Here is a 10,412-nt window from a genome sequence, read left to right on the forward strand (position 1 = left end):
AGTGGTCCACATAGGGGAGGCTTCATGGAGCTGATGCTACAGCTGGGTCCTGAGAATACCTGGCTGGGAGGAGGCCGGGGCCTGGGTGGCCAAGGGCAGGTGGTCCTGGAGAAACAGGCTGTACCAGGACAGGGCATCAAGTTGCCTGCTTTGGCCAGAGCAGGCAGTTTGTGAGGTTGGGGGTGCCTTTCATAAATGACAAAGGGGTTCAGATTTCTAAGGGCTTCAAATACCAGGCAGAGGGGCCCACTGAGAAGCAGCAAGTGTTTCTCATCTCATACACAGGATGTGCTGAAGGGCGGATGGCCCTTGTCCAAGAGGCCACGGCCAACCTGGAGCTCACCAGTTCTGGACTCGGAGCACTTATCAGCTTGCTGTTTGGGGAGCAGAAGGCCTTAATGGCTGAGTCCCTTGCCTGTTTTTTCCTTTTTTCTTTTTCCCTACAGTTGAGTTGGAATCTCCTTCCCTCCCTGGACTGCAATGGCAGCTGGATTCCTTGTGCCTGGTGACAGAGTGTGGGAGGATCCAGGGCAGATTGACTCAGGCATGCAGCATGTACTTTTCCTATGGATAGGAAGTGAGACTGTGGAGGGGCCACCACCAGAGCAAAGACAACAACTAAAGCCCCAGCTAGGGGACTTCCCTGATGGTCCAGTGGTTAAGACTCTGCAGTGCCAATTCAGGGGGCAGGAGTTCAAGCCCTGGTCAGGGAACTAAGATCCCACGTGCTGCATGGCATGGCCAAAATAAAAAAAAAAACATTAAAAAAATAAAACCAACCCAACAACAAATAAAGCCCCAACCAGGATCAAACTAGAGATTGGCACAACTTTCCCCTAAAAACCTCTTGCTCTCTCCCTTTCTGATGTCCAACCCAAGGCCATGATCACAAGTCCAGTCCCCTTCTTGGTCCCACATCTCAGTGTCCAAGGGTAAAAAGTTGGCCTCTCTGACAATAAGAAATTTGTTCACGTGTTGTGAGCCTTTCCCACTGAACAGAAGTATCTCCTTGGGAAAACCCAGGTATTTCTTGAGCATCACCCTGGCTGGGTTGCTGTGGAGTGTCAAAGGTCTGTGACACAGTCCTGTTCCTCAGGGAACTTAAAATCTTGTGCGGGAGATAAAGCTCCCATGGTCCAATTTAGCATCCATGGGAATATTCTAAGAAACCCTCACAGTTGGGTCTGCCCGCCTCGGGCATCACCCAAAGCTCTGATTTTGTAGTCAGGGAAAACCCAGTGACAGCTGTGGGGCAGAGACCACACGCTATGAGCCAGAAAAGGACAAGGAACTGTTTTAAGCTACCGTGTGTGTGTCCCAAGGATCTTTTGACTTGATGTGGAGACAAGCAGTACTCTAGAGAAGGACACCTGGAAATGTCTTAAAGCGTTCTTTACAGGATTGGCCGTTGCGTGGAAGCTGTGTCAATGCCCTGGCATTCCTGTGTGGTCAGACCAGAAACCTCCATGACTTCCTGCATCTCACCAAGTGATCAAAGACAGCACCTCTTCCCATGTCCACTGCCCTGGGGCAACCTCTTCATTCATCTAGAAAATCCAACTGTTTCGACATTCCTCCGTCTTACATGCTCTCTTGGCGCCCCCTGTACCTCAGGTCATCCACCGTCCAGGAAGACCCTCCCTACATCAAAACCCTACCTGTCCAATCAAGTCCCTTCTCCCTGAAGTTTAGTTCCTAACTCATGGCATTGACACAGCTTCCACGCATCGGCCAATCCTGTAAATAACGACAAAATCAGTGCTTTGAGTTTCAGAATTTAGCATGTACAGCCCTCCCTGACTCCTCTAAGCAGAGGACTGTGCTCCTTGCCTCAGGGCAATTTATCTCGAGTGGAAGAGACAGCACCCCAATGACGGGCCATAGACACCTCAGTTTCTGGAATGAACTAGAATAAAGCCTCCCTTCTCTCTGCAGCCGATTAAACGCATATGAAAAGGTAAGTAAACTGCAGATTAACTGGGGAGAAGTACAGCCCTTACAGATTAGGTTCTCTTGATGCACACATTCCAAAGAGTAGGACTTGAATGTGTCCTGCAGAGACGAAGCCCCCTGGCCAAAGTGGAGGTGCAGCCATCTTCCCCCCAACTGTTCAGAAGTCAGAGGACAGGGAGACAGATTTTTTTTTTTTTTTTGGATGAGGTAAATCTAAGTAATTTATTAAAGTATGCTTTTAATAACAAATATAAAATAAAAATATCTTTATCTTGAAAGTTTTCGTATTTTAAATAATAGAGTTCATTTCTCCAAAAAAAAAAAAAAATCTGGGAAAGACCAGGAAACTGAAAAGCAGGACAAAATACAAAATCCAAATCCTCCAGAAATATGCGTGTTAAATTTCTTGACTGGTAATTGTGAGTTAAAAGTTATTATGTGCAGGGAGACCATTCTAAAAGGAAGACTTGGAGCTGCTATTTTTGTTTCTCTAAGGGGCTTCCCTGGTGTCTCAGAGGTTAAAGCGTCTGCCTCCAATGCGGGAGATCCGGGTTTGATCCCTGGAGATCCCCTGGAGAAGGAAATGGCAACCCACTCCAGTATTCTTGCCTGGAGAATCCCATGGATGGAGGAGCCTGGTAAGCTACAGTCCACGGGATCGAAAAGAGTTGGATAGGACTGAGCGACTTCACTCACTCACTCAGTAAGGTTCTGAAGAGGAATGTTTTAGTTTCCAGTTGCTGTGTTTGACTCAGTGCTGCCTCCTGCTGGAAAGCTTTGTTAAAACAAGGGACCATTCCTCTCCAAGTGACTCCATTCCATTCCCTTAGATGAAAAGCCAAGAGTGGTTCAGTTCAGTCCAGTCGCTCAGTCGTCTCCGACTCTTTGCGACTCCGTGGACCGCAGCACGCCAGGCCTCCCTGTCCATCACCAACTCCCAGAACTTACTCAAACTCATGTCTGTTGAGTCGATATCAAAAGTGGTACCTGTGTTCAAGCTCCTGGTCCCTCCGCCCTAACCTGGGAGAAGCAAGTCTTAGTTGCTCAGTTGTGACCCCATGGACGGTAGCCCGCCAGGGTCCTCTGTCCATGGGATTCTCCAGGCAAGAATACTGGAGTGGGTTGCCATGCCCTCCTCCAGGGGATCTTTCCTGACCCAGGGATCAAACCCAGGTCTCCTACATTGCAGCCAGATTCTTTACCATATGAACCACCAGAGAAGCAAGGACAGTCAGGACTTGGAACTGTTGAAACTTCTTAGCCTCTACAACAGCGGTTCTGTTTTGCATTGGAACCGTGGGTACAAGTGTGATTGTCATTCAGGTTATCCCAGCTCCTGGGATAGTTTCTGCTTCTGAGCCCTCTGAGAACCACCCGGGAGCCCACCACCGCCCCCCCCTCCCCCCCCCCGCCCCTCCCCAGCTCCCGAGCTGAGCCTCTAACTCAGATGAGGAACCTTGACAGCGTGTTAGAAAGCTCCGTGTCCAACAGAGGTACACTGACACCCAAATATTCTGCACCCCGATGAACTTGCCACACCTTTCTTTACTCAGTTCACTGACCGATTGTGCCAGTGTGGAGCTGATCTGATTTGGAGAGAGAGTAGTATGACTTCCTCTCTCGGTTAGCTCCATAGATGGCAGATCAGCCTTCTCCCGGCAAGGAGCCATCCCACTGCACAGAGAAAAAAGATCTTCGTGGGTGGGCGCTTTGTAGAGTGAGTGTCCTGGGGTTCACCCCTCCCGCTGTTCAGCCCTGTGTATGGAAGTGCGCCCCCTACAGGAACAAGACGGCACCACCACTCCGCTATCAGTTCAGTTCAGTTCAGTTGCTCAGTCGTGTCCGACTCTTTGCGACCCCGTGGACTGCAGCATGCCAGGCCTCCCTGTCCATCACCAACTCCTGGTGCTTACTCAAATTCATGTCCATTGAGCCGGTGATGTCATCCAACCATCTCATCCTCTATCGTCCCCTTCTCCTCCCGCCTTCAATCTTTCCCAGCATCAAGGTCTTTTCAAATGAGTCTGTTCTTGAAATCAAGTGGCCAAAGTATTAGAGTTTCAGCTTCAGCATCAGTCCTTCCAATGAATATTCAGGACTGATTTCCTTTAGGATGGACTGGTTGGATCTCCTTGCTGTCCAAGGGACTCTCAAGAGTCTTTTGCAACACCACAGTTCAAAAGCATCAATTCTTTGGCACTCAGCTTTCTTTATAGTCCAGCTCTCACATCCATACATGACTATTGGAAAAACCATAGCTTTGACTAGATGGACCTTTGTTGGCAAAGTAATGTTTCTGCTTTTTAATATGCTGTCTAGTTTTGTCATAACTTTTCTTCCAAGGAGCAAGCATCTTTTAATTTCATGGCTGCAGTCACCATCTGCAGTGATTTTGGAGCCCAAGAAAATGAAGCCTGTCACTGTTTCCACTGTTTCCTCATCTATTTGCCATGAAGTGATGGGACCAAATGCCATCTAAGATGATGTTTCATCTAAGTTTTCTGAATGTTGAGTTTTAAGCCAACTTTTTCACTCTCCTCTTTTACTTTCATCAAGAGGCTCTTTAGTTCTTCGCTTTCTGCAAGATTTAATTGAGAACTTCCCTGGTGGTGTTGTGGTTAAGACTCCGTGCTTCCACTGCAAGGGGCATGGGTTCGTCCTTGGCCAGGGAACTGAGATCCTGCATGCTGCCCAGTGCAACTTAAAAAAATAAAAAAAGAATGTAATTGGAATTACTACTCAATAGTGACTGGATAGTCCCTCCCTTGACAAGATGTCCTGTTTAGCACCTCCAACCAGAACCTTCAGCCAATGCTTTCTGGAGACTTTAACTCCATCCCCGGACTTACAACTGCCTTCCTGCAGGGTTGAGCATGGGTCATTGAGAACAGGAGGGAAAATGTTGATCCTGACCCGTGAGACAGCTGACCTGGATGTGTGGAAATACACACGGATGCTACACACTGTACGTGACCACAGGGGTATTTGGGTCTGGTGTGGGGTGGGTAGCAGAGGACCCTGGCCCTTGGGCCTGCATCATGAACATTTAAATCCTGGAGTAACTGCATGCAAGTTAATGGTTCATTCAGAAACTTCCTTTTGTCAAGGAGGGGAAAGGAAGGAGGTCAAGATTTCATCTCTTGGGACTTCCCTGGCCGTCCAGTGGTTAAGACTATGCTTCCAATGCAGAAGGCGTGGGATCAATGCCTGGTTGGCAAACTAAAATTCCACATGCCATGCAACACGGCCAAACAATGTTTTAAAAAAGTAATCCCTGGCAGTCCAGTGGTTAGGACTCTAAGTTTCTACTGCAGGGAGCACTGGTTCCATCCCTGGTTGAGGAACTGAGATTCCAAAAGCCAGGTCAAAAAAAAAAAAAAAAGACTTAAAAAAAAAAAAAGGGAATTCCTTGGTAGTCCAGTGGTTAGGACTCTGAGCTTTCAGTGCTGTGGCCTGGATTCGATCCGTGGTCTGGGAACTAAAATCCCACAAACCGCACAGCATGGCTAAAAAAAAGACAAAAACAAACTTAGGTCTCTTCTTACCGCAGAATGAGGCCAGCTTGCTGTCAGGTATCCCCTACTGGAGTCTCCTCTGACAACTGCTGTCCTTCCCCAGGTAGACAGGGGACCTGCACTGGGCAGCTTCCTTCACATTCAGCTCCTCACTGCATCCCCCTCAGTTCCAACAGAAGGAGCATCTGCCACGTCCTGGCAGAACTTGGTAGGGCTAGAGTGAGGGAAGGTAGTGTACCCTCACTCCCCCAGCCCACCTTCCTGGTCTCCCACAGAAAGCTCTCCATGAGGACTCCCCAGGGCCTGACCCAAGCATTCTCAACAGGCTCTTATCACGACTCCCAAGGATGCTGTAGGAGGAAGGATGCATCTTGCTTAGATGCTGTGATTTCGATAAATATAGGGGATTCCCTGGCGGTCCAGTGGTTAGGTCTCCCTCAGGGATTTCACTGTCATGGCCCATGTTCCGTTCCTGGTTGGGGGACTAAGATCCTGCAAGCTGTGCGATATGGCATAAATGAACAAATATTTGGTCTTTGCCCCAATCTTGACGCAGAATAACCTTGGAATTTCCTGTGATGAGAGTAATAAAGGTGTCTTCTGGGAAGTTAATGAGGAGACTTTGGGAAACCTAAAGATGCAAGGCCCAGGTCATCAGGGGAGCCAATCACATTAGAAGGTGAGAACTTTCAGTCTCACCCCCCACCCCCCACCCCCAAGCTGGGAGGGGAGAAGAGCTGGAACTCCATCATCAGCAAAAGTGAAAGTCACTCAGTCGTGTCCGACTCTTTGCGACCCCATGGACTATAGAGTCCATGGAATTCTCCAGGCCAGAATCCTGGAGTGGGTAGCCGTTTCCTCCCTTCTCCGGGGGATCTTCCCAACCTGGGGATCAAACCCAGGTCTCCTGTATTGCAGGCTGAGACACAATGGAAGACCAAGAATACTGGAGTGGGTAGCCTATCCCTTCTCCAGTAGATCTTCCAACCCAGGAATCGAACCCGGGTCTCCTGCATTACAGGTGGATACTTTACCAGCTGAGCTGCTAGGGAAGCCCATCCATCATCAATAGTCAATGAAAAACCCAAATGAGAGGGTTCAGAGAGTTTCCATGTCAGCGAGCACGTGGAGATCTGGGGATAGTGGGGTGCTTTGAGAGAGCATGGAAGCTGTGTCCTTTCCCCCACACCCTGCCCCGTGCATCCGTTCCATCCAGAAGTGTTTCTCTGATTCTATGAGCTTCTCTTGCAAATCAATGGAACCTTCCCTGGAGGAGGAAATGGCAACCCACTCCAGTATTTTTGCCTGGGAAATTCCACGGACAGAGGAGGCTGGCGGGCTATAGCCCATGGGGTCGCAGAGTCAGACATGACTGAGCACACACTCATCATTAACCCATGCCCTCTTAGCACTCAGGATGGGCCCTGAGCCTCCGACACTGTTCATCCTCTAGCTCAGGGGTTCCCAGCCTCCAGGATCTAATGCCTGATGCTCTGAGTGGAGCTGATGTAATAATAATGAAGCGCACAATAAAGGTACTGTGCCCAAATCATCCTGAAACCATTCCCCACTCCCTTCCCCGGGTCCATGGCAAAATCGTCTTCCAGGAAACCTGTCTCTGGTGCCAAAAAGGTTGTGGACCGCTCCTCTAGCTCCTCACCTGGCTACATCAGCAGTTCTCAACTTTACTGGACATTGGAATGACCTGGAGGACTCGTTAGGGCACAGATTTCTGGGTGGGACTCCCTGAGTCTCTGATTCTAGGTCTGGTAGGGAGCCTGAGACTTCATTTCTAACAAGTCCCAAGGTGAGCCTGCTGCTGCCAGTCCTGGGACCACACTCTGAGAACTGCTGAGCCACATAATTTGACAGCAGCTTTATTCATCCAAGCTTACCACAGCAAGCCTACATCCACTACAAGGGCCAGAGTGGAGACCTGGCCAGTCAGCGCCCCTGAGTCCCAGGACTGACAAGCACCAACTTGCTTCCAAAGTCGTCAGATGCACAAGAGCCCCTTACCAAGCCCTCTGGGCTGCTTTCCGTGGGGACTGGTGACAACTTTGACCTCACAGTGGGACAAGCCTCATTCCTAGGAAAGAAAGGCCGTACTGTTCATCAACAAGTGTTTCTTAGAATGTTTTCTATGTGCCAGCCCCGGGGCTAGGTGTCTGGGATACATCAATGAACAAAGCAGATAATCCCTGGAATTTGCTGGTGGTCTAGTGGTTGAGAATCTGCCTTGCAATGCAGGGAACGCAGGTTCCATCCCTGGTCAGGGAACTAAGATCCCACATGTCTTGGAACAACTGAATCTGCAACACAACTAGAGAGTCTGTGTGCCGAAATGAAAGAGCCCATATAATGCAGCGAAGATCCTGCGTGCTGCAACTAAGATCCGATATGGCCTATGTTTATTTATTTATTTATATAATTTATATATTATATATAAATTTAGATAATTCATTAAAACATATTAATATATTATATATTTATATATAAATAACATATCATTTGATATATATTAATTCTATAGAATTATATAATTCTATAGGATAATTATATTTTACTTAAATAATATATATTATAATATATAATTAATACATATTAATTACATAGAATTATATAATTATCTCTATATAGAATATATTATATATTAAATATTTTATTTGTATATAATTATATTAAATAATATATAATTATATAATATATATTGTATATTTAATATATTATTCACTATATAGTCACATATATAAATAATTTATTAATATTGTATATTATATTTATATAAAATCCATGCCCACATGGAGATTTACCTCTTTCTAATAAAAGGAAGAGTAGAACTCTTTTTAGATAGTTGAGTAGGACCCAGGTACCTGGTTACTGGAAGTAATCATGAGTCTTTAGTCCACGCAGTTTATACACACTGGAGATTAAGGACCAAGAGCTCCAGCAGAGACTGAAGGAATCCCCAGTGAGACGAAGCACCACAATAATTATCTCCATCTTTGTGACAATCATAATGAACACAAAATGCTTTGTTTTGCTTTATAGATGATAAAAACATTGGGGCATGGGGTGGTGTGGGGAGTGGGTGAGCAGTGGGAAACCCTAGGAATCTGTAGAGTTCTGGGCATCTAACCAGATGTTCTTTTTTAGGAAAGGGTCCAGAGACTCTTGGCCAAGGCTGGTACAGGGATGGGACATGCTTGAGTCCATACAATCTCTCTCTCTCTCTCAGATGCTGAAGCCTTCTGGGAGCCCAGGATCCTCTCTATAAAGTACAAATACAGTTCTTCTGGAGGCTAACACTTTCATCTTGGCCAGTGTCACAGATGAGATTCTTGGGCCACAGCTCAAGTTGGCAAGGAATTTATCTTTCTTTTTATAATTCTCAACTAAAAAAAAAAAAAAAAAAGAGCACAACCTAAAAGCTGAGAATTATGTTCTATTTCGTGGACAAAACTTAAGCTCAAAAGATGGTCTCTTAGCTCTGAAAGGCTGCTCTGAAAAAAGTAAGGGAAGAGCCAGGATATAGGAGTTTTTGCAATGAAAACCAGGTAGTTGGAGCATGAAAAGATTACTATTAATGAAAGGAAAACAGACACCTCAAGTTAAGGAATTTAGCGCACTTTTCTGTGCATGGAAGGTGCAAGACTCTGGGCTCATGGAAAGGGCTTCCCAGGTGGCACTAATGGTAAAGATCCTGCTTGCCAATGCAGGAGACATAAAGAGACCAAGGTTCGATCCCTGGGTGGGGAAGATCCCCTGGAGGAGGAAATGGCCTCCACTCTAGTATTCTTGCCTGGAGAATCCCATGGACAGAGGAGCCTGACAGGTCACAGCCCTTAGGCTTGCAAAGAATTGGATAAGATTGAAGCAATTTAGCACGGGCTCATTGAATTCATCCCTTCCATAGGCATCTTAACTATCTAGGTTAGCATCCTGCTTTCTCATCCTGAGTCCCCTCAGGGTGCACCTTCATGGTGACTCTTGTAGCGATGGCTGGTGGTAGCTGCAATGTCCTTTGTTTACTGATATGGCAGGTGACATCTTTTCTTCTACATGATTGAACATAGTTTCTTCTTAACCTTCTCTTTACATTTCTTCATATAATCCCACACAGGATTTCTTTTGAACTGTGTTCTGTTGTGGGCTATATACCTGTCTCTTTCTAGGAGTTTGTGTTTAAGTCTCTAGGGACAGGGATTCCGGTGTTCAGGGTGGGGGCAGCTGGTGTTTGATGCTACCTACCCACTTGGGCATCCACCGAGCCTTCCCTCGCGCCACCTGGTGTCCAGTTATGGGCCCTTGTGCATCCTCGGAGCCTTGACCCTTGAGCTCCTGCTGCTCCCTCTGCTACATACAGACCAGGTTAGAGGACACAGGAGTCTTCCCGCCTCGTCTGGGCCACACCAGGGCAAAAAGGTGCCTGCAAGGCCGAGTCCCAGGCTACCTCCACCTAGACTTTACACAATCATGGCCCACCCCTTCTCATCTCCTGGGTAGTCTCTTCATGAGGAAGGAAAAGCATTTATCCCAAATATTCTACTTATGTCTGAGCCCTTTCTGGGCTTCTAAGGAACAGATATAATAGGCCATTTCTTTTTCCCTCTGCCCTGTCTCCTGGAGGCAGTGAGGCACAGTAGAACCATGTGGGAAGCTTTTTTAACTCTATCAGTTCCGGGACCCCTCTTTTACAGAGTTCAATCATACTGTCCAAAGGGCAGTGTCTTTTTTTAAGCTCCCAAGATGATTTTAATGCAAAGCCAGGGTTAAGCACTTTGTGGGGAGGGAGAGAGGGAGGGAAAGTGGTAGAAGACTAAACAGGGAGAAGAAGGGAAATTTACTATTTCAGAAACTCTTCCGCTACACCTGCTGTATTGTGAGCTTTATACAAAGCTCCGTGGTAGCCGAGCAGAAGCCCATGGGGCCTTCTGGGGATTT

Source organism: Bos javanicus, chromosome 27 (assembly GCF_032452875.1).
Source record: "Bos javanicus breed banteng chromosome 27, ARS-OSU_banteng_1.0, whole genome shotgun sequence".
Taxonomy (NCBI): Eukaryota; Metazoa; Chordata; class Mammalia; order Artiodactyla; family Bovidae; genus Bos; species Bos javanicus.